General features: G+C 41.7%; 1 protein-coding gene and 1 long non-coding RNA gene across 8 annotated transcripts in view; one reads left to right on the forward strand and one right to left on the reverse strand.

Moving 5' to 3' along the window:
* Positions 1 to 26,098, reverse strand: part of SHISA6 (shisa family member 6) — a 257,501-nt gene that overhangs the window by 152,574 nt on the left and 78,829 nt on the right. The gene's annotated exons all lie outside the window — the stretch shown is intronic.
* Positions 5,355 to 26,098, forward strand: part of LOC310672492 — a 39,095-nt gene continuing 18,351 nt past the window's right edge. Inside the window, exon 1 of the long non-coding RNA XR_014508624.1 lies at positions 5,355 to 5,674. This is a non-coding gene — a long non-coding RNA (uncharacterized lncRNA). The remainder of the gene's footprint in view (positions 5,675 to 26,098) is intronic.

A 26,098-nucleotide genomic window follows, 5' to 3' on the forward strand; every position in this document is an offset into this window, starting at 1 on the left:
TCCACCAAGGCAAGCAAGACACATTGTTAAAGGTCAGAAACACTCTAGCCAGGCAAATACACTCAAGGAGGTTGCTAAGAAGACCTGGGGAAGGGGTGTGGCTTAGGGAGAGTCCCGAGGGCCAGAAAGAGAGGGCTGGAGCATGGCATTTGGCCCCTGGGCCTAAGCTTCTCCATCCCTGTTCTACTGAAAGCAATCGTGTCCACATCCTAGTCTTCTTGCAGGACAGTCCTGTAGACAATCCTGGTGGTGATTTAACTGATTAATCATACTACGTGTCTTCTTGCTTTTGTCCCTGTGTTTCATATAAGCTGCTTATCATTAGACAACTTTGTTGGACAACTCTAGGCCAATGTTTATGGCTGGTGATGTCCTGCATGGCTTTCTGACTTCGATTACTCTGAATCAAAGCATCTTCCCTCTAGAAAATGAGTATTATTATTTTTATTTTTAAGTTGCAATAGTCAATGTTTATTGAGATACAGGAGCAAAAAAAGTCTTAATAAAGAGACTCAAGAACAGAAACCAGTGGAGGTAATTTGATGGTTCACAGTGGATGAAGTGTATTGGCTTGCTCTGTGCTGGTGCACTGGCAGGCTGCAATTACATGGTAACAAAGATGTCTCATTTTCAGCCTTTTCCAGCACAGCACCTTGGAACATATCTGTTATAGAATCATCCTAACCATCTTGCTAACCTATGAGTCAATCAGTTGGATCTAATATGTTGGGGGGGGGGGGAGGTTACCTTAGGACAGGGGAGAAATTTGCTTTGGTTTGCATTTTAATGAGAAACTATCTAATTCTCATTTTTGAAAGCAATACAATATGAAAACCGAAACACAAGTGTTCTTTGAAATTCTCACTTCTCTGAATTTTTCAGTGTAGTTCTCCAAACAATGTGAGCAGGATTCAACTAACTAGTCTTGCTAGTTGAAGCCCTTGCAAGGAGTTCTGCTAATGCAATGGTATTCCCCCTCTCCCCATGCCCACTCAAATTGGCTTGCAGGGGAGGGTGGGTTGGGAAAATGCCCAGAACAGCATGTGAAGGGAGGAGAGGGAAGGTTGTTCCATCAGACAAGCAAAAATGCTTGCGGTGACAGTACGATCTCCTTAGCACTGCATTGAATTCATCCCTTTGTGTACATGCACACACCCTATATAGCATATTTTATTGGAGAGTTTATAAAACATTAGTGCAGATAACAAACAATTGCTCTCAGAAATGTGTATGTTAGTAAAAACAGCATATAGAAGTGCATATATTAGAAGAAATTTGCACTAAGTTGCTGACAGATTATCATGAGGATTTTTAAAAACAGCAATGCAAACTACTGTAGAAATGTAGGGAAGTGGATTTAGACTGGAGAAATGAAAAAGAGAGAAATGAAACTGAAAGATTCACCCCTAGTGTTTCCATGTGTTTGATGATGTAGTATATTCTCATGGTGTGTTGTGTGTATGTGTGTTTAGTCTTCTGCCCTTCATTTCCCCCCTTTTCTAGTATAGACAAAGCAAATGAGGTATATACAGAACAGGATATTGTTAGGGTGATGAAAATCTCAGGATGCCTGATTTTAACCTGATTTCTTGTTCATTTGGCCATCCTCTTGGCGGGCTGCTGAGGAGAAAGATAAGATGGATTGGAGAGATAGGCTAATGGATCGTTTTCTGTGTTTCTTGACTTCGTCTCATTAATCAACTTCTCTAGCAAGTTCATTTGTGTACAGTACAACTCAAAGCAAAACAAAGTAAGCAGAGTGATTTGTGCCATTATGAATTCTTAATTCAAACAGGACAACAGATAACATCTCTCTGAGTGTTGCTGTTCAGCTTCTGCAGTGGCCAATTAATTATTTTGTATTTAATCTCAGGTGGTGCTGTTTCAGAGTCATAGCGATGAATCTTCTGTGCCCATGGCAGGAAGAAGGAAGTTGATCTGCATGCCTAACTTGCTGGGATGCCTTGACTTACACATAACAAGCATCTCCAACTAGCAGCAGATGAAAGCTTCAAAGCTAGTGAATAGAGTACGTACTAGTAGAAGAAAGCTCAGCAATGTCTATATTATACACGCTATAAGGAAATCGCCTGGTGCAGGGCACAGCTTTCAAAATCTTGAAGCTTGGGTGGCTCCAGGTCCTTCCCCTTCATTTGAGCCTGTACTACATTTGCATTTGAGTGTTTATGTGCATGAAGGAGTATATGAAGAGAGGAGTAGGTATTGGCTGTTTTATCTACAGATAGGATGGGGAAGTTGTGGTCCATAACATGTCACTGGATTGCAGCTGATATCACCTTATTGGCCATGCTGGTTAGGACTGACTGGATATGGTGTCCAACAATATCTGGAGGACCACAGGTTCTCATTTAAAGAGAGCCCAGAACTTCCACCATGGGTTACAGGGAAGCTCAGTTGCTTTTTGGGATGTCAGCTAAAAAGCCAGAGATTCAAAATAACTGCTGGCTCAACCTGTCCCAAGGTGGTCATTTCTGCAGGGTTTCCTTCCTTCCTTTAGTTTGTAAGCAGCACATCACATGTTGTATTTTTAAGCCTACACCTAGAAACATAAATGCAATAAACAAAGGTTTGCAAATGCATGTGTCATACAGATACACTTACCAGAGAGCTGTGCTTGGAAGCCGTTCTCTTTTGAGCTTACATTTCATGACAATCTACTCTCTGAAATGTATGAAATGGCCGTAAATTATGTGGGAACAGGATTTCTCTCTCTTTCCCAGCCTATTTAAACATGACAAAGTCGGACGTCACATGATGCAGCCACCTTGCAGAAGTTAAGTAAGTCTGGTTCTGGCAGTGCCTAGATAGCAGACTACCTGGAAACTCAAGAATGCCACTCTGAGTTCCAACATGGAGGAAAGCAAGATATAAATGTAATAAAATAATAAAATAAATATTAACCCTACTGTGAGATTCCTGCACAGGGTGGAATATAAATATAAGGAAGTGATAAATCTCACTGCCACTTCTCAGTAGCCCACACTGGGTTAGCAACCCCTGCAGTGAAGACATAACTTCTTGTGCCTTCTGTGGTTGAGAAAGAAGAACTGCAAGCAACATCTCCTAACGTCAGTGTGCCATAAAAGACATGCATATGGCAGTGGGGATAATGACTTATGGTTATTATTCTATAGTGTATGTTAATTATCTCAAGCCAAGATGCTAAAAAAAATATAAGATTTAATGTTGGAGTTCATAATTGGGCTGCGATTTGTGTTAATGATTTAACTTTGAAATCAGTTGCCATAATAAGCAAGAAAAGTCAGGGGTTTGAGGGGGGAGGGAAAGATAATTAAAATAATCAGCTTGACTTTTATGGGAGTTGGCTGGGGCCCTGAAGTGCTAATTGATGCTAGATGAATGCAGGCCTTGCCTGCAGCCCTCAAACAGGAAGGACTGCTGTCTTGTGCTAGCCTTGACGCCAGATGCAGCCATAGCTGCGTTGAGGAATCATAGCAGCTCTTTTGAATAGGAACTCTGGTCTTCATTTGGTTTAGCAGGAATGTAAAAGCTGTGGTGGGGCAGAGACAGTCCCAGGATACTTACACAGGGACATGTGAGATGTTTCCAACTGCCTCTCAATGTTGCATTGTGCAACATCTGTTAAACTATTATTAACGCATCATTTAATGTAGGACATTGCGCCAGGCCGACTAGAAATGTGCTGCTTAAGGGGGAAATAATAATTTAACACATACATACGAGTCTCATGCTAATGTGAAGTGATCTCAGGTTTCCTCAGATGTAATAGCGCTTTTTCATGACAATGCAACCATCAAACTCATTAGGGAACAACATTGTATTTTCAGTTACTGTCATTTTTATTCACTACCGTTAAATGATCCCACCCCGCACCAAGTCAAGCAGTGTTTCCTGATTTCCTTGTACTGTAGTTATGTCTGTAAAATATTACAATTCCTCATTTGCATATAAGAAGCATCTTCCTGTATTGTATTCACTGCAAACCTGACCTTCCTCTGTTAGTGGAAACAATGGGAGCTGGAGAAGGAGTTAGCGCATTATAACCTGGACAAAATCTGGGAAAAAGAGGCCATTCTTTCAGAAGTTCCAACTCATACTCTGGGCTTGAATGCACTGTACTGACACTCTGAATCTCTATACGATTGACCCTTCTGCCCTCCCTGTGATTCAGCAGCCTGCACAGGGTTCACATAACACAGTCAGACATGTTAGATAACATTTGTAAAGGCTACCTTGTAATTTTCTGCTCTGGTGTCTCTGTGGAGGTCAGAACAGTTTAATCCAATATCATTTTGGATCCTCCGGAATTGTTACTGAGACAATATGTTGGGTGGTGTGAAGCTGGGTATCTTTTAAATGGGAGGGGAAAAATCCTTTTGAAAGGATTTTGAAAGATATTCAGAATCTGTCGGAAATATTTTCTTTCTTTTTGTTACCTTCCCATGTAGTGTGTGTGTGCCTTGGTTCACTTGCTTGAACTCTGCAGGCACTTTAAAAACAAACCAGCAGACTTATACCCTGCTTATGACACTGAACAGTAAAAGGGGCTGGTGGGTAGTTCTCCTTTTTTTTGTTTTGGGTAACAGACTTTTGTTGTGGGACTAGACTGGGTACTTTCCATTTCTATTGTTCTATGTTTCCTATTTAGCTCCCTGGGTAAAAGGGATGAGATTTTTTTTTTTAATGTAATTGATTTGTTAGCAGTGAAGCTAATTACAATAGCTAGAGCATTTCAGATGTCAAATAAAATCATCTAGTCACATACAAGAGCAGGACGGATTCGGAGCCATCCAACTGATCTGCAACAGCAAGGTACCATTCAAAGCCTGTGGCACACTAAGATGGAGTGGTTTAATTTAACAACAAAAGATGCTTGTGGATCTCAGTGTTCAAATTCTAAATCTGCGACACACACGTCACACATCCCCTCTGAGCATTAATCTCCTCTCTTTTATTCGTCAAATGAATGGGGGTAGAGACAGTATGATCTCTCCACCTTTTTAAGTAGTTGGGACAATCTGCCCTGGGCACATATTTCCACATCTCAGTGCTGGCAACCATCTGCTTGGGAAGGTGTATCAAATCTAATATACCCTGCTTCCAATAATTACACGCAAGCAGTGAGTGTGGGGAGTAGGGTTGGGGAGGGAGGGAGGCAGCATAACCTCCTGAAGCAAGGAGACAGTCAATGACACGATATCAATATCCCAGAGCTGCTGTCTCTTCTCACACCCATCACTGAGGCGCAGGCTCTGATTCACACTATGGAGAAGAGAATGGAGAGCTGAACACATTGATCCCCTTGGTTCATCGCTGGCAGCCAGCTGTGCTGATAGTTGCCTTGCGGGGTGGCAGTGCTACAATCAGGAGAGGAGATAATGAGCACAAAAATCTGCAGAACTGGATTGGAGGGCATTTTATTCCTGGAAAGAAAGCCTGCTTGGCCCATTCCTAGTTCAGATGGTTGCAGCGGTTTTACATGGCTGGCTCTGTGACTTGAATGTGTGTTTTCTGCACACCTCCGGCAAGCTGCTGCAGAGAGCCACATTCCAGCAGCGTCAGTGATGCTGCAGAGAATGAAGTGCTAGCTCTCTGGGAGGTCTGCTGAGTGAAGGGCCCTCTCCTATGTAATCTTCCCTCCATGCAGGCTCTCCTTCTCATGGCATGCAAGGTAAGGATTGCATTTCAGATTATTTCTGCTCTGTGTGATTAACCAGCGCCTGACCAGGTAGCTGCTAGGCCAGGAACAATGGGCAGAGCTTTAGAGATTCAGAAATGACTGTGGAAAATGCAGAGTACAGTGATTAGTATACCAAACAGCCCCCGGCCTGCAGAGCAGGATGTATTACCTTACCACATCCTCTGCCACGTGCTTGGCAAACCCTCTGTCTGCTGAAATAACTCATCTAGTACCCTGAATTTTATCCACATGGTTGTGTTTGATGTTTGATGTTGAAAATGCTGCAATTTCTTAAGAATATGTAAATATTCCTTCCATGGAACAATCCTATAAGTGTCTTTTGTTTTTCCTAACAGAAACATTCTTTGCAATTTTAACTCTATGGGTCCACTGTTTCACTCTGTGGAAACAAAAACCCATCCCAACACTAGGTACAGCTGTGGCCTGCGCAGTGGTAGGTGCTGCAGTCTTCACATGCCATGGCTGGTAGCTGCTATGGCTTTGTGCTTGCACAGAGGCATTGAGCAGGCCTCAAGGAATGTGACATCATTGTCCCGTGCAGGCCATTAGGGGTTTTTGCGTACCTCCACAAGGAATACTTGGCTGCTGTGAAGGCTGTCTGTCTTGTGCATAGCTGTCAACTTTTCCCTTTTCTTACAAGGAAGCCTATTTGGAATAATGGAATTTCCCTTTAAAAAAGGGAAACGTTGACAGCTATGGTCTTGTGGCAGCTTCAAGATTAACAAATTCATTATTGCATAAGCTTTCTTGGATGTCATCCATGTTTCTTATGAAGTCCACCAAAGCTTATGTAACAATAAATTTGTTTTTAAGGTGCCAGAAAACTCTGTTGTTTTTCCTTTTTTAAAGTTATCTCTAGGTGGTATAGTAAAATGCTCATAGCTGTCTAATGAAAAGTATGTATGTATGTATGTATGTATGTATGTATGTATGTATGTATGACTACTACTACTACTACTAGTCAGTATCCCCTAATAAAAATTTTTTAGATAGTCATTATACATTTTATTACAGAGTATTTGCAAAAGTCCCTGTTTGGATTGTGCCAAAATGACTGAGGGTGAGCAGAGTGATAATTTGTCAATTCTTATAAAATAGTCGCTGGTGTGACACATGAGTTGAGTTCTGTGTAGATTCTACTTCAAGATCGTTACTGCTACCTTCATAAATTCTGGTGCAGTGTGTCGTTTGTTACATTAGATATTTGATACCTTATTTGTTTTGTGTAATCAACTTAATTAACAGTTTCCGGAGGAGTAACTATGTTTGCTGTTTTTGCTGCTACATCCTAAGAGTCTCGTGGCACCTTAAATACTAATAAATTATTATGGCATGTTTCCATAAACTACAACAGATGAAGTAGAATGCAGTCCATGAAAGCTTATGACACCATAAATTAGTTCATTTTAAAGGTGCAATAAGACTCTTCCCCTCAGACGAGGAGATTAGGATTTATTGAGTTTACATATCACTTCCCCCTAAAAAGAAGGAGAAGTAGAAACTAAGTAAAATGTATTATAGATGGGTACAGGGTTGCCACCTAAAAATATTACACAGGAAAAAGAAAGTAGATATAAGGATCACAGTGTGATATGCTATTGCTGTGTGCCATTCAGGGATGTAGAGCAGGAGCTCATTATGACAGTCTTCATAGCCACGGTGCCAAGGAGAGTCGAGAAATGCAGACAGCTATGTTGATCCACTAAAATAAATACACACACTGCAAAGAAGCAGTGCATAGCATAATACCTAATTTATTAGGATCAGCATCACTGCAAACTTAAGTTTCATAGGAGTACACCCCCATTTAACTCACTAGTCCTTACTTCTGACTTCATAGGTTCAACTTGTAAAACACACTGAGCTTTAACAAAGTATCTTCAGGGAGCTGAAACGCCACCTTTAGCATCTAATTAGAATGGCAAACAATCTCAGAATCATAGACTCTTAGAGCTGGAAGGTACCCCAAGGATCATCTAGTCCAACCCCCTGCAATGCAGGAATCTCAGCTAAAGCATCCATGACAGATGGCCATCCAACCTCTGCTTAAAAACCTCCAAGGAAGGAGAGTCCACCACCTCTTGTGAGAGTCTGTTCCACTGCTGAACAGATCTTACTGTCAGAAAGTTTTTCCAAGTGTTTAGTCAGAATCTCCTTTCTTGCAACTTGAAGCCATTGCAAGAAGCATGCTCCCTCCTCCATGTGACAGCCCTTATTTGAAGATGGCTATCATGTCTCCTCTTAGTCTCCTCTTTTCCAGGCTAAACATACCCAGCTCCTTCACGTGTTCCTCATATGGCTTAGCTTCCAGACCCTTGATCATCTTGGTTGCCCTCCTCTGCACACATCCCAGCTTGTCAACATCCTTCTTAAATTGTGGTGCCCAGAATTGGACGCAGTATTCCAAGTGTGGTCTGACTAAGGCAGAATAGAGTGGTACTCTTACTTCCCTTGATCTGGACACTATACTTCTGTTGACGCAGCCTAGAATAGCATCAGGTGTTGTTGTTTTTTGCTGCTGCATCACACTGGTGACTCATGTTAAGCTTGTGGTCCACCAAGACCCATAGATCCTTTTCACACATACTGCTAGTAAGCCAGGTGTCCCCCATCCTATATTTGTGCATCTGGTTCTTCCATTTGTCCCTATTGAAATTCATTTTGTTAGCTTACGCCTAGTTCTCCAATCTGTAAAGGTCTTTTTGAATTCTGATTCTGTCTTCTGCGCCATTAGCTCCCCTCCCAGTTTGGCGTCATCTGCAAATTTGATGAGCATCCCCTCAATTCCTTCATCCAAGTTATTTACAAAGATAGTAGACAATAACAGGCCCAGGACAGAACCCTGCGGCACCCCACTTGTCACTTTTTTCCAGGATGACGAGGAATCATTAACGAGTCCTCTTTGGGTTTGGTCAGTCAACCAGGTACAAATCCACCTAACAGCTACCTCGTTCAACCCACATTTTACCAGCTTCCTCGTGAGAAATGCCTCTTCAAAACAACTATTAATGGTGCAGGAGTCCACCCCTCTTTTTCTTCTGGTCACCTTACTTTAATACCAGATATTAATTCAAGAGTAATCGCAAAAATGTATAAGCAGAAAAAAACCCCATGACAATACCTTTAGACTTAAACACTTAACTAACTTAATTAAGTTGTTTATGAAGCATATATCTTACAGTGTAATTCAGGAGTTGGGAACCTTTGATTCTCTAGAGCAGGGTTTTCCAAACTTGAGTCTCCAGCTGCTTTTAGACTACAATTCCCATCATCTCCAACCACTGGTCCTGCTAGCTAGGGATGATGGGAGTTGTAGTCCAAAAAGAGCTAGAGACCCAAGTTTGGGAAACCCTGCTCTAGATGTTACAGAACTAAAACTCCCATCATCCTTGACCATGCTTTCTGAAACTTATGGGAGTTATAGTTCAGGAATATCTGCAGGCCAATGGTTCCTCACACCTGGTGTAATCCTATGTATGTCTTCTCAGAAGTCCCATTTCAAAGTTGCCCACATCCCTCACAAACTCAGTAACTCCCCAACACCTGGCAGCCTTTGGGTTGGGAAGGGACTAATTGAGTACTTTTGCTAAAGTAATCCCCACTCACTTGCAGGTGCCTGGGCCTGGTATGTCCATGAAAGACAACATCTCATCACCTGATACTGACAGACTTCACAACTGTGTGCTGGAGTTAGTATCCTGTTGAACTATGTTCTCTCAGATCTCCATTCTCTGGGACAAATCAAAGAAGCCTGCAAACTTCCCTCTACAAATCAGCTGAAACGGGCACCATAGAATCCACAGGTCAGTTATTCATTAGGTATGCAAATCGAAAGAGATCTAAATGGTTTTGAGAGGTCATCAGACTCATGTGCAATGAGTTCAATCTCAATATATTTCCTTTGGAGAACACTTGGGTAGTGCACTAGTAAGCTTCCAAAGAGGGCAGCTGAGGGGTGACTGGACTTCCCCCATCTTGGGACACTTATAAATAGAGCCCTGTGCAGTGCAGCAGTGGAAAGCCCTATCTTTGTTACTGTATTCCATGGCCAATAAGTCAATAATGGAGCCTTCTCTCTCTGTGGTTGTTGTGACTCATCTCCCTGACACTCTCCATAAAGGCTGAAAAAGCATGTTAGCCCTGGTGTCAATGCAAAGCTGTCTCTCTCTCCCTCTCTCTCTCTCTCTCTCTCTCTCTGTGTGCATGTGTGTGCGTGGACAAAAGGGTGAATGAGAGTATTGGTGGTGGAAAATACCACCTAGCAAGTCTTAGGAAGTAGTGGCTTCTCCTTAATGGAATCTCAACCCCTCCCTCACTTTAGGATCACTCTGACCCAGCTTCAGTCTTAAGTCCTATTAACCCTAATAGGAAGAAGAAGAGTTTGGATTTGATATCTCTCTTTATCACTACCCGAAGGAGTCTCAAAGCGGCTAACATTCTCCTTTCCCTTCCTCCCCCACAACAAACACTCTGTGAGGTGAGTGGGGCTGAGAGACTTCAGAGAAGTGTGACTAGCCCAAGGTCACGCAGCAGCTGCATGTGGAGGAGCGGAGACGCGAACCCGGTTCACCAGATTACGAGAGTGCCGCTCTTAACCACTACACCATACTGGCTCCTCTCCTTCTGAGTAAAATTGCATTGAATTGTGCTGTGCATTAGGGCAACAATGGATGAAGATAAGAAACAACAATTTCTCCCTCTTTGAGAGGCTGGTGGGGAACTTGGTATTGCATAGGCCTTTAATTGGCCTTTAATGGCACATACCTGCCAAGGAACAAGATGCAGTATTATCAGAGAGCAGGTTTGCAACTTAAATATTGCTCAATATATTTGAATGACTGTCTGACACTATCCAATTAGGTCATTGTGAGTTGCAAAACAATCCTAAGCATGCCTACTCAGAAGTAATTCCCACTCTATTCAAAAGGACTGACTCCTTAGTAAGTATGTTTATAATAGCAGCCTTAATCTTTGGGCACAATGCAAATGGATATGAAGGCATAAAGTAAAATGGCTACAGCATTACTAATACAATATGAATGAATTTTCTACACTTAATACACTTACACCATTATGTCTCTGCACTTGCAGAATACCCCTTGATATGAGTATTTCAAAACAGATGTTCAGGCAAGGGCCTAAGATGTCTGCAGCCAATTCATGCACCTGGCAGTTATTTCATCACATCTTGCATGCAATAAATGTGTGTGCATGCATTATATAAAGCTTCTTATTTTGCCTGTTTTTCATTTTATAAGCCATTGTTGCTGGGAAGCTGATCCCCTCTACTGTCTTTCTAATGGAAATACTGTTGAATATTCAAACCTAATGAGCTAGGGAAACATCCACTGCTCCAAAAACATACACATAAGCAGCCCTGGACAGCACTGTAACTTGCCAAGCTAAAGAGATTGTTGCAAAGTTCCTATCCAAAGGAAATTGGATCGGTTCATTATTTGCAGGCAGCATCTGTCACTCCCCCACCCCCGTCCTGCCAGTGGATGCTGATCATCCTTACAGAGCATTGTACAAAAGCATAGACTGCTGTGTGCCGCAAGAAGGCTGTTATTATATCAATTTTCCACTTGAAAGCAACAATAATAGCAAATAAAGCGGAAGCTGCATGACACCCTTGCAGAATCCCGGCACTTTTACTTAGGCACTTATGCCAAATTAAGGATGAGAGGAGTGGAGAAGGTGTCAGCCAACTTTTTATTTGGCAGCATATTAAAAAGAGCTTATTGTGATAACCTTGGGGAAGAAAAACGAGCTTAGAGTGGCCGTTTCTTCGGAGGTGGCATGAATGTTTCAAGGGTGTATACATTTTTAAAAATATATATTTATTGATTTTCAAGGTAGAATACAAATATAAAGAAAGAGAGAGAAAAGCATATAACCAAACTTATCCCTTAAACATTGGCGTAGGTGAGCATGTAATACTGTATTGTTATATATTGTAAGGGTGTATACATGACACACAAACTACAGAGAGGGCCCCCCACAAAAGGCTCCAAGGACATATATTGCGCACAGAAGCATACCCACATGGTTGTCAGCAGTTCTCATGATTGCAAAGGGTGGTATGTGATTTTCCAGAATTATAACACTTTTAGGAAAATGATTTAGAAACAGATCATGCAGCTAACTCTCATCTCTGACACCACAGCATTTTTGGGGGGATCCGTTGTTTCATATCCTGGTCATATCCTAAAGCTAATACTTTATTTCCTTGGTTTTCATTTTAGCATTATTTTAAATCCACTTCTTCACTGAATCAATGTGATTTTGAATCCCAATCCTAGTATAATTTTAGGCACAATCAAGCCAAATATAAATCCTATTATGTTCCATTGATTTCAGTGGAAGCGTTTAGAATGTGCTCAGATTTCTCTCAGTGATATCAATGAGGCTTAAAGGTACTTAACTTTGGCTGAATTGTTAATAGCAGCAGTTGTAGTATTTAACAACACCGGGGAAAATGGAAAAGCAATTCCTCATTTGTATTAATTCAGTCTGATCCAGAGTGTGTTTGTCACCCTTTCCAGATTTTCATCACTTACAGATTTGATCATTAAACACTCTTCTCCTCCATTTAAGAAATTAAATACAAAATGCTGATCAGTACTGACTCATGGCATGAGCAATAATAGCATGAAATGCCTGAAACATTTCTACTTTAGAATAGGCATGCCTGAAGCAAACCATCATTCCATGGACATTCATTGTGCAGTGTCTGATTGTTCTGTAAGACTGTAACATAAACGTCCAAGCAGCCTGGTTCTATGCTTCTTTTGCTGAATTCATTGGTGCTTACTCACATATAGGTGTAGCACAGAAGATTTTGGTCATACAGCCAGATCCCATACAGCATGTTTACTCAGAAGTAAGTTCCACTGGAACTTAGGTTGCGATCCTACTGAGTAAGTCCTATTGAACTCAATGGAACTGAGTAGACACACACATAAGATGGCACTGTTTGCTAACTGCAATGCTTCAAGTCACCAGTTCAGTTTTCACGTAGTAACAAAAACTACAATTGAAGCAACATATTTTTTAAGTCAATAGGGAAGTTTTTAATGATTGATGTTTTAATGTATTTTTAATCCTTTGTTGGAAGCTGCCTAGAGTGGCTGGGGAAACCCAGCCAGAAGGGCAGGGTAGAAATAAAGTATTATTATTATTATTATTATTATTATTATTATTATTATTATTATTATTAAAAGTATAGTAATGGCCTGTCAAGTGTAAGCTCAATGTTGATATCCTAAACTGCCATAGCACATCAGTCCAAGTCCTTTCTCTCAGCTTTATGAAACAGCAGGTTTAAATTGCTTATATAGAATCCCTCTTCCCTCTAAAATGCATTACCTTGGAGAAAAGGGTGTGTGGTTCACAGCTACCATGATTGCTTGACTTAGACATAATAATACATACTTCAAGCCATATATCCAAAAACTTTTGGGACAAACAAAAGGTTACATCAGGAAATCAATGATTGGGCTTCCAATGTTTCCACCCCTCCTTTAAATTAAATACTGATGTAGGGAGGAAAAAGCCCTCATTTGATTGGAAAGTGGCAGGATGAGCGTGATGAGCTGCGGTATTTACTCTGCCTTGTTTCTACTTTGCCCCCCCCCCCAACCCTACTATTTCCATACAGAAAAATATACAGGTGTCTGTATCATTGCATGGTTTTCTCTCTTCCCCTCACATCCTTCCATGGGGCAAAAAACAGCTGGGAGGGAGGTAAGCATTGGGAAAAGGGCACTGGAATGAAAGTTTTAAATACACCCTTCTCCCGAGCCATTACTCAGATCAAATTGTTATCCCTCATTCGTGTCTTTTAGTTAACTCCTGATATAATGTGTAGTTTGGGCTTCTGCTTCTACCACATCACACCCCAAATATGTCTTCTTATGAAGTTGATAAACCTCATGTACTACTGCAGGCTGCTTGTTGGCTCACGTGACATGACTGGATACTCCCACATACAAAAAATAGCATCCACATTTAAACAAACTAGAGGTCAAGGATAACGGTTTAGAGGCTTGCCATATTTTTGCCTTGCCAGGATTTCTTTTTTGTATGGGGAGCATTCATCAACATGCAATTTGAAGTGGTACATCCCACATGCAACTTTTAAGCACACAAATCTGCAACCTGCACGCCTACTTTGCCCCAAATATATGCCTTCCATGTAATTAAGTTTAATTCAGTGGTATTTCTTTTTTTATATATATAAAAAAAACTTTCTTTCAGATGCATGCCACTGGAACGGCTTGGTCTTTCTTCACCCTAATATCAGGGTTGTTATGAGATGCATCCACCTAACTGATGGTATCTGGTTAGTATTTACAAAAGGTCAGATTGTATGGCTAAATTGCCCCAACTGGGAGCAACTGGGATGTAGTGTTGGTTTTAAAGGCCATTCCACACATAATAATTTTCTTACAAATGTCAATGGTATTCATTCTAGACAATATTAAAATAAGTTCTACAGTGAATGAAGCTAAGACATGTCAATTAAATTCAATGAGTCTACTCTAAGTCTACTCTAAGTAGGACTAGTGTTGAATACCACACTCAAAATACTTTGACGCATGCCCAAATGACTAATAACTAACCACCAGTCACAGTTTCCCAGAAGGTGTACTCACTTTTACATTTGTTCCCCATTGCACAGGAAGATTTCCTGCACAGAAGTGATTTCCATGTTTGTTTGTTTTTAAATAACTTTGGGCTGAGGTGGCCTTTAGCCCCATTGACTTCAATGTAAGTAAATCCACTTTAATTACATCTGACTGGTGGGTGCATGCTTTCACACCACATCATAAGCTCTGCACAATATCATACCTGAACGAACATTTTAAAAGATGCCAATCAGTTAATTATACTGAAAATTTGGGTAATATATATTTATGCATGACTTCCTAGTACAGTAATTACCGTTCCATATCTAATCAATGTTAGCAGCCCTGCTTCCTGCCACAGTTTAATATTTGAGAGGAAATGAATCCTTGAAGTCCTAATCTCTGGCAAAAACAGTTATGCTGGCCTCAGGCATAGCAATGCAAATGTTTGGTATGTAGTCAGGAACCTCAAAAAGTGGTTTGGATTATAGTACACCTAACAATGATCTGAGCAATATGAAGGCAAAATGTAATACAGGTCAAGCACCCCTGCTTGATCTTGCAAATTTGTGTGAATCGGCAATGATTTGCCATTTGATTTTGCCCCCCCCCCAAGCAGTACAGTATTATTGGAAAGCTGACATACCCTTCGACTACTCAAACTGTCCCAGTTAAAAAATAAAATAAAATAAAATAGTAGCTTACAATTTCTTTCATATATTTTGTTGGGACAAAAATAGCAATAACGCTTGATACTGAAGACCTGATGCCTAATGTTTTGCTTTCCTTTTTTATTCTAAAGAATGGTTATGTGTTAAAACAACCATAAGAGTTGTAGGGCTGGAATGGATCCCAGTCTTGCATAGTGAAACTTTTGGTACTGTGGAATGATCTTCCACATCTAAATACTGAAAGTAGATGATCTCATAGACTGCAAGAATATAGTCTATGTTCATTCATACTGTGGAGTGCCAAAATGAGAGAGCCAAGGAAAAATGAGTTTAAGACATGGGAGAACTCAAGAAGCTCAAGCTGGTAAGGAAAAGGAGGGGCATCCCACAGCCCTCCTTAAGTTATGAGGCTGATTACTCCACACACACATTCTTGGAGCTTGGTTGGCTCCTAGGGGCCAGCACTAAAGGTGGGATCAAGGAAGCCTTGCAGCAGCAACACACTTTAACAACACACTGACCACTTCTGCAGGGTTTTCTTCTGCCTGGTGTTGTTTTGCTGTATGCACAATAAAAGTAAATTCTAAGCTATCTGGTTGGTGCTATTAATGCATATCACAGTTCATATTTTGCAGCAGAGGTGATGGCTGCTTCCAATCTGATAATACTGCATATCTGTAAAATACTGCCAAGCTTGTTTATATGTATAGAAGCAGGACTTGATCATTGTAAAGTCAGGTACTTCAAGCCATGTATTTTGAGACCCGAACTCACAGCTGCCTTCTAATACGCTGTTGATACTTTAATCTCTTGGATACCATACTTTCTATTTGTCACTCAGGCTCAACTGAGCTGATTGGTTCCTTAATGCTATTAAAGTCCTATTACTGTCCATTGTGTCAAACCTGCATGGGTTGTGCTTTACAGCACTGCCATCTGCATAGCTTTGTGCCCATCTTGTGAAGACTTGTGCCAAAGAAAGGTTAATTTGACATTTCAATGTATCGGTTCAGTTTGACGCTAGCTTTATGCCTATTATCAGGATCCTCTCTGTGGCTCACGCCACTTTGTCTCCTCTATGCATTTAAAGTGGTCACTGAGTTGGGGGAAAGAAATCTATAACAGTCTTTGCAATCTGTCTGCAGGAAGTGTTAATGTCATCTTTAGCTTCTTTTTGTGCCAATTAGGGCAAAGTCCCACAGAGAGGACTAGATGGATGATGCCAGCAAGAGCTTTGGCTGCTGTTCGGAGCCCAGGGTTCATTCTCATCATTCATCCCACTAGTCACAGAGTTGTTTCAACAAATCCATCCGTGCAACACTCATTTTAGTGAAAACCTTTGGCTTGCTGCGGCTGGTAATAAATCACCAGCATAATGAGGTGAAGCTGCTATAGTGGAGCCTGCCCTAACAATGGTGACAGGGTCCAGTAGGCTCTATTAAGCAGAAGAGAGATGTTTGATCTGTGGTTAGAGTCTGCTGGGAGCCCAGGTAAATGGTGTGCTCAACAGAAGGTCCCAGAGAGACGGTGGCTTACGGGGAAGTTCTTACAGTGTTAAAAAATTATGGCAGTAAAGGCACAAAATCTCCCGCGAGAACACTGAGGTGGCAGCCACAGATCAGCAGTTCTGCTGAGCAATCAATACCTACATTCCCTGAAACAACTGCGCTAAGTGGAAATGGGCCTATATGACATTGACTTGTGCAAAAATCTTAGAAAAGGAGCTGGGCAGCATTCCTTTTCCACATGGGTCAAAGGGATCTTGGCTAGATGAAGTATACTGGGTGAAAGGAGTAGAGGGCAAGATCAGACATTGCATTTCCATTAAAATAAACTGTGCCTCCAGAGTGGCCACTTACATTTCACCCAAAAAGAGGATAATTTCAATGCACATGTTAATTTATATTTAGAGATGCAAATTTAGAAATAATTATTTTAATTTAAATAGAAATACAGTACATTGCACCATAGTGGGGAAGACCCTGACCAGGTGACACCTGTGTGCCTGTTCAGTCTGCTGCCAAGGCTGTTGATGGTCAACTTCAAGGCCCTAGCTGCTTTCCCTTTGCAGGGCTATCCTTAAATGGGACTTATACCCGATAGCCCTTCAAACAGAGTATGCCTGCAAATAGTGTAAAGGATGACCCATGACTACTTTATGAGCATCCCAACTTTTTTGGAACCTCAAGTCATGTTTGTTCTGAGAGATAGCTATATAACTTCCTATTATCTTTTATTTAAAAAATAGCTACAGGGAATGAATAACTGTGCATATTACATTCATGTATTGTCAAAGCGGGAATGAAGGGGTCTGGAAGGGTCTGGAAATCCCCATTCCAACTGGAATTTTCTGCCAGGCACCTAAGGGAATGGCAAGTGTCAACTCAACCTAGGAAGCCAGCTCTTTTGCAGGCAAATATCTATGTGAGTGCCACCATCTAATGGACTGTTCCTACTTGCATACTGTGGATGAGGAATGAGGAAAGGCCAAGGCAATGTCGGTTCAGAAGAACCCTTGTTATTGCTCCTGGCTAACAGCTCACAAAGGTGGAGGGTGAAGAGATTTTTGACATCAATAACTAAGGTTCACACTGTCTTCTGTAGTTTGTGCCATTCCCTTTTTAGGATTATCACCCTAAATTATTAGGGATTATCGCCCAGGACTTTTGCAAAATATTGAGGCATAGATGGATGGCTGCATATTGTGGTTAAAATTCTGGACTAGACAAGGAAGAGTCAGATGATTCAAATCCCACTTAGTTATGAAACTCATCAGGTGAACTTGTGTCAATTACATTCTCACCCTGAACCACCTCACAGGATTATCATGGAAATAAAATAGGTGCAACAGGTGGACTAGAACTATAGGTACCACCATGTGCTTCTCAGAGTAAGGCCAGGGCAGGAATGTATGTGTAAGCAGCTAGTGAAACATTTTGACTACTAAGGCTATATGGAATATCCAAAGAAGAAAATCAAAGCTCAAGAGAGCTGCTGAATATCCTTGATATTAAGGGTTTGTATTTCATGAAAAGCAATATACTCCATCGTCACTTGTTTCCACGGAATATAGTACACAGAAGGAGAGTGTGTCGGAGACAAATGAGTAAAATGAAACTGTTGTCAATTTTCTGCTTCTAAGGATGCCTGCTGTTCTGTACTTTATCATGTGCGGTAATTGGGCCACATTTTACTTTATACTATAGGTTATGTGTCTGGTGCAATAAAGTTGATAATGGTTCATGTTTTGCAGTCTATATATTCCATATACCAGGAAGGAGGCGCTGGTAATGGTTCTCATATGCAACTAGTGCAGTTTTCATGACTGGTCTGTAGCAATCAATGATACATGGGCAATGCAACCTGCGGCCCTCCAGATGTTGGATTCAAGCTCCCATCATCCCTATCCAGCATGAACATAAGTCAGTTGGTCTATCTAGCTGTCAGTGTTGTCAAAACTGACTGGCAGCAGTACTCCAGGATTTCAGACAGGGGGTCTTTCACTGGGTTTTAACCTTGGGACCTTCTGCCTCCAGACCAGTGGCTGTACCACTAAGCTATGGCCTTTCCTACCTGGAGGGCCACAGGGTGCTCATCCCTGGACTGCACATGCCATGATGCCTTAGGACACAACAAACAGAAGTCCAGGCTAAAAGCAACTACATGCCCATTAGCAGAAGCTAATAAATCCAGGTATGCATTCTGTTAACAGGCATTTCCCCAGATTACAATGGTTGGTGCTTTAACTAATCTTATTCTTTCATGAGTGATTAGATGCCTGAATTGCATAATCCTATTATTCAAAGCCTTAGCTTCCTGCTTTCTCCCTTTGTGCCATCCAGTCTGCATTTCTCATAACATATCAGAGTATTTTGAAAAGGAATTTGATTCAAAGAAAATGGGGTGGGGTGGGTGGGATGAATGGTGTTACAGTGCAAGTTGCTGCCCACCCCCACTGGTGAGTGATGAAAACAGCATTGCTTGACTGAGCAGAACCGAAAGCATGTATGTATGTATGTATGTATGTATGTATGTATGTATGTATTTGCCTACCTTATTTACAGTCAGCCCTTCACCATATGGTTCCAGGGCAGAAGTACATTGCGCAAGAAACATAAAATAAAATGTGAACACTATTACATCATCAGGATATGAAAGCAGGTGATGAAAATTATCCGTGGGGTTCCAAACACCAAGTCTCCAAAGTGTACATCTTTCATTGCTGATGAAAAACTAATAGTGTTGGTACTTGATGCACCTCAGTAACTCCTAAGGTGGGGGACCACCACAGAGGAGGCCACCCCATAGCTTCCCCCATTGGCAGGATTGCCATAGGCAAGTCAATATAGTAGGAGTTGCTCTTTCAGATGTTTGGGTCCCAGTTGTGTAGTGCTTTATATGTCAACATAGGCACCTTGAATTTAGCTCAGAAGTAGATTGGCTAAGGGTTAAGCTGCCACTTTTATTTTGAAAAATTCTGCAGAAATTTGGTTCAGCACATATTTGAAGGAGAATTTGCCTAATTTGTGCTTTCTGAAACTGTATGGGAACTGAAACCCAGCCATCCTTCAAAATTCACACTTCTTTGAATTTTGCAATGCACGTCTCCAGCCAACAATGAACAAAATGCATATAGTGGGGTAAAGTGTGCATATAAATGCATATATGAGTGAAAATAACATACAGAAATGTATTGCATTAGGGAAAATCACTTTACAAAACTGTGTATATTAGGCAAAACTGCATAGAAAATGTGTATATTAAATGAAATTTGGTCTAAAATGCTGATGAATTTTCATGAGGACCTTAAAAAAAATGCCAACTGATATGGAAATGGAGAGAACCAAACTTAAGACAGGAAAAAAGATAAGACTGAAATCAAAACTGAGATACTAGCTCATCCCTAATTATGACCAACCGAAAGGTCACAAAATAAATAGTAAGCTTTTGAGTCCATCAGAAGTCTTCATCACGCCGGATATTCAAACGAAACTTGTTGCATTAGGTAAGAAAGACAGGTTGCTTGGTCTGAATACCTGCATTGTTAAAAATGTCTTTTTTGCAGCATAGTCTCAGAAGAGGAGTGGCTATGGGGGTTGTTATGAAGAGAGTGTGCACTTCAGGATTTACCATTACAAGCCTGAAGTGAAAGAGGGATATTTGTATCTGTAAGTTGTTAGCATTAATATGAATTCTGCTTAAAATGCTCACCTTAGTTGGTCTTTGGTGACCGCTGGTCACAGCAGGAAAAGCTGTGTGTTGTGGGGGAGCTGAAGGGAGAGAATTTAGTGTCCTCTGCAGAAATAATTGAGCATGCTGAGAAATCACAGTGACAACCATGCTAGTCAGCATGAAGGAGATGCACTCAGGGTGTGTTCTTAACTTAAACATGACTAGGATGCTCTGAAAGGATAGACTCTAATTTAGCTTCCTGGGTGATATGCACCCAGTCTTCGTGAAGGCTTTGCTATTTCCCCTCAGCAGTCCTTATCTCCCTTGCAAAAATGTTTCTGGCACCTTAGTTCTCTGTGGGTGATGAGTCCTTCTCCTTGCCTTTTTACTAATTAATTAAATCCCAGTGACTGATCCAGCTGCAGCACTGTTTCTCCAGCCTAAAAGGTTGCATCTGACAATGTCTTACTCAGAGGAGACCTAATGAAAACAATGCATGATTAACTTGAGTCTACTGATGTCATTTGCCCTGTTCTTGAGTATGACTCCTATTGGAGACTGCTCTAAGTGTTCGGGAGTTTCTTATGTAAAGAATTGCCACCGCCCATGAAATGATCTGAAAAAAGAATGTTCCTGAATGCACAGTCAACAAAAGTGGGCTGAGAGGGAGGGAAGAGTTTCAGTTGCACAGGGCAAACCACACTCACTCCCCCAATTTGAGGGGAAGAGATCTACATTTCTCATTAAGAAGTATGACGAACTGAGGACCGTTTCACTCACCAAGCTGTTTTGACCAACTGATGTTCAGAGAGAATGAATCAGTGAAGACAAGTAACATCCCTTAAAACCCCAGAAAAAAATGCTGATGACTTCTAAGTGCACACAATGAGGAAAGAGCTGGATTTCATCGGATTTCAGAATAAGAGAGGATGAAGCAGGTGGATGTGGCTACTGCTTTGTCTGCCATGACTTGCATTTGCCAAACAGCACCGAGTTGCAAATTGGTGCCAAGAGCAATCCATAGTGCTCAAGGGTCTCTCCATTGCACATGCTGGAGAGAATACACAACACCAACCCCAAAGGGATTTCAGATTTGCCTTTCCCCCCCGACTAGTTTCACAAACACTCATAAAAAGGGGCTTCCAATGTTTTCCTTCTACTATCAGAAATTGTTGTCCTACATATTTTACTTACTTTAATATCTAGCTACCTAGGCAGCATCTTAAAAAGTAGAGACATCACCTTGCCAACAAAGATCCGTATAGGTAAAGCTATGGTTTTCCCAGTAGTGATGTATGGAAGTGAGAGCTGGACCATAAAGAAGGCTGATCGCCGAAGAATTAATGCTTTTGAATTATGGTGTTGGAGGAGACTCTTGAGAGTTCCATGGACTTCAAGAAGATCAAACCTCTCCATTCTGAAGGAAATCGGCCCTGAGTGCTCACTGGAAGGACAGATCGTGAAGCTGAGGCTCCAATACTTTGGCCATCTCTTGAGAAGAGAAGACTCCCTGGAAAGACCCTGATGCTGGGAAAGATTGAGGGCACAAGGAGAAGGGGACAACAGAGGACGAGATGGTTGGACTGTGTTCTCAAAGCTACCAACATGAGTTTGACCAAACTGCGGGAGGCAGTGGAAGACAGTAGTGCCTGTCGTGCTCTGGTCAATGGGGTCACAAAGAGTCAGACAACAATCTAGCTACCTGCCCCATCCCCACAGTAAAGGGACCCCTGACCATTAGGTCCAGTCGTAACCGACTCTGGGGTTGCGGCGCTCATCTCGCTTTACTGGCTGAGAGAGCCGGTGTACAGCTTCCGGGTCATGTGGCCAGCATGACTAAGCTGCTTCTGGCGAACCAGAGCAGTGCATGGAAACACCATTTACCTTCCCGCTAGAGCAGTACCTATTTATCTACTTGCACTCTGATGTGCTTTCGAACTCTAGGTTGGCAGGACCAGGGACCGAGCAATGGGAGCTCACCCTGTCATGAGGATTCGAACCACCGACCTTCTGATCGGCAAGTCCTAGGCTCTGTGGTTTAACCCACAGCACCACCCACGCAGTAGTTAAACACAAGTATTATATATAATGTCATATTCTCCCCCCACACTTTTCTTTTCTTTTTTTTTAAAAACCCATCTTGATAAGTTAATTGGTGACAGGACTGGAGCCAGTCTCTATGTAGACTGTCATGGGCCACAAACAGAAATCTGACACAACGTGGTGCAATGCCGGCGAAGTCACATTCCACAGGGGAAGAGAGGAGAAATAAACAAAAATACACCCAGAAAGCAGCTATATGCATAAGCCAGGCATAGGCAACCTCAGCCCTCCAGATGTTTTGGGACTACCATTCCCATCATCCCTGACCACTGGTTCTGTAGGCTAGGGATCATGCGAGTTGTAGTCCCAAAATATCTGGGGGGCTGAGGTTGCCTATGCCTGGCATAAGCTGAAACAAGCATTCCTCCAAGCCTCTCTAATGGGGAGGTGGCTGAGCACACTTGCATGGAGCGATGCCACTCAATAGGAGATAGAGAACAGTGCTGATCCCTGCCTGGTTTAAGCAGCAGTATTGATGTTTCATTCCCATGTCAAACCTGATCAGAAGAAGTGGAAGCTGCAGAGCATGCTCTGCAGAATTTGCTGTCCTCTGCGTGAAACATTGCTCTCCATGTAGGATTTGCTGTCAGGAATAGTTCCTGACCACGAGAGCAGATATGAAAGTGCCTCAGCAGAGGGATGCTTTTGTGTTCTCTGTGCAATGCAGATGCTGCCATCCTTTCGAATGTTTATTGTACTGAGAGACAAAGCTTATTTAGAAGAATCTGCTTTCTAAATTGGCACTATAGGAACATCCTGTTAACGAAGCACCTGCTAGGGCTCTGGAGAGTTGGGATCCCTGAAGCACGAGCCTTAAGGCATGCCCTCCTGCCTCCATTCCTTTAGGGAAGGAAGGATTCATGCATTTTTAAAAACATGCACAGCACCCTTTATAGTTTATAATACACACACCCAAGCCCCCATCCTGCTTTGCACCATGCACACATTGTTTGTAGCACTTAATTTCTCATTTAACCAGCAAAAGCAGCAGAAAATATATTTATAGGTAACAAAGGTTTGTTGAAAAAAGCTACTTTGGCAATCAAGCAGTATACAATAAATTAATGAATATTCTTAATACACACATATGGGTGGACTACTATTCCCCCCCTACTCCAGAAAGAAGTTGTTTATGCCTGCTTAAGAAGATACTGGCGTTCTAAGAGAATTTGGCAGGTGAAGGATCAAAATGCTGCCTCGTAGCTTTACAAAATTGTTATTTCTACACACGGTATGATCAGTGTGATCTTAGATCTGACATGGCTCCCAACAAACTAGCAGCTGCTTTTAAACAGCAAAACTCCCCAATAGGAGTCTTCAAAGATTAATAGAATTCATTTATAAAGCACAGGTCCAACTGATATTACAGAGACGATGTATTAGTGCCAGCCTGCTTCTCACGTGGAGATTCAAGCCAAGGATGGCCTTGTTACACTTCAGAGGCAATAAGCAAACCATGTTTCAATGGGAGTACCTGTAAATGATGATGATGTCTTTGTACTGACCTATTCTTTTAAAACTTATAAAATATTTCAGTGCCTTGGGAATCTGACACTCAGTACCACCATGTAGTATAAGGGACTATTGGCTGGTGAACCAGAGATTTAGAATAAGCCAGGGCAAAACTGTGATGTTAAAGCAGAATATAATATAACATCAGGCTTAAAAGAAAAAAAGAGCACAAAAACAACATGCTAATTTTGACTTGGCTACATCTGGGAAAATGCTATTGCAAAACCAGATGCTCAAAACACGGTGCCAACAGCAACAATAACAGCAACAACTTTATTATTTGTACCCCGCTCATCTGACTAGGTCGCCCCAGTCACTCTGGGCTACTTAGCATTTTAAATTCTTAAGAAAGTGGCAAAACCCTTGGCAAGTGAACAATGACATGCCAGCCAGGTGGAAGCATAAGTCAACATGCAGCAAGGAAAAAACCACTACTTCTTTTAGGAGGAAAACTATGCTCACCTTAAGGCTGAGCCAAAGGTTCTTTTTTTATAATAATTTTTTATTAGTTTTCAATTACAGTCCAATAATAGCCTCATTATAACAATACCAATTTATAATACAGTTATTAATACCAATCGTTCAAATACCAAATTGATAGATAATTTAGATAAAGTGGTCCCCCGTGTAGAAGATTTGATGGTTTTCTTTATTTATGCGTTCCAAAATCTTATTAAGGTTGAGCCAAAAGGTCTTACCTCAGAACTTGCTTTTCCCAAACAGGAGCAAGTAAGTGAAATTATTTGAAAAGATTGTGTGATGGGGTGGTGGTTGTTACACTTGGTAGTGGCAGCAGAGGTAGAAGCAGAGTTTCTTCTCTCTCTCTCTCTCTCTCTCTCTCTCTCTCTCTCTCACTCACTCTCACCCACACCCACACAGACACCCTGTATAGCTGTGACAGTGGTAGAGCTTCTCTTGGTGACTTGCTGGCTGGCACAATATAGGAGGAGCAGGTTGAACTCTCTGCTCTCCCACTAAGACCACCAGTCATCAAATTCATGGCTATCAAGGCTACTAGTCATGCATAAGCCTGCTTGGGAGCTTTCCTCTCTGATAAACAGGATGCTGGGCTAGATAGGTTTTTGGCAGTAGGATCTTTTTTCATTATCGTTGGGATTGATAGTGAAGGCTTTTCAGCTCAGGAATCTGCACTGTCATTCACAGACCCACATTCCTCTAGTGGAGGAGAAAACAATCTCTAGTCTGAGCGTATTCAAAGGTGTGGCAGTATGTAGCTCCATGTCACAACACCGCCCCTTTATATCCACTACCACTTATCTGAGGGGTGTTACCAGGCCTGCTGCTGCTTGGGAATATAACAGATCACTCAAAGCTTTGGATATTGTTGCAGCAACTTATGCTCTTTGGCACAGGGTTTTGTGATACTTGACCATGGTTGCAGAATCTGGTCTTTCATAGACCAGTTACTTTCCACATGTGTCCTTTAAACTAGCTGCTGGTCACATTCAGGTTTGTTCTCCCCTAACACAGTGTTGAGCCCATCAGGCAAGAAAGTGTGTGTGATTGCATCTAACCTCCCTTGGATTATATTGGTAATTGTAAATGAGCTAATTGAAAAAATAAAAACAGTTTGCATTTAGAAAAGTCAAATAGAAGTGATTAAGACACTAAAAGGATGCTGTGCTGAGTGGTCATCCGGGCTAAGTAGATGGCCATGCCCCATGCCCCTGGGCCACCACGGATTGCCTCATTTGAAGGACGGGTTAGGCAGGAACCCATGAGTCTCTGCTGTGGTGGGAGGGGACGGGGAAACAATCTAAATCTAAACAATCTAAAATGGTGCTGCGCATCCGGGGATAGAGGCAACCGCCACTCACCAGCAAGACGGTAAGTGGCCATTCCCACACATCAGTTGTTCTTGCAGATATTAACCTTCTGTGATCAACTTCATGTAGATATCTGCTTTGCTCCTGGATTATATTGCCCTTAAAAGGCTCCCCGAGAGCTGTCAGTGAATTGTTTATTGTGCAACAGAAAGAAGTGATGCACATTATTGCTGTAATAGTTTTGGAAAGTCTCTTGTTTCTTGGCAGTAGGAATGGTTGTGATGAAAACAGCAAGACAAACTCAGGCTGTGCATACACTTCTCTACCACATAATCTTTGGAGGAAACCTTTTTTTTTTTTGTAACAGCTTAAATAATAATTTTGAAAATGCCTCCATTTTAAGCTGCAGTAAAGGTCACTGGTGGAGGAGAATAGTTGTTGTTTTTCCCGGGATGGGTAGGGAGAAATTCAACATCCTGGTGACCTTTTGTTTATATGCATCTATCATCTGGACCCTCC

This window comes from Podarcis tiliguerta, assembly GCF_965153285.1.
Source record: "Podarcis tiliguerta genome assembly, chromosome: 2".
Taxonomy (NCBI): Eukaryota; Metazoa; Chordata; class Lepidosauria; order Squamata; family Lacertidae; genus Podarcis; species Podarcis tiliguerta.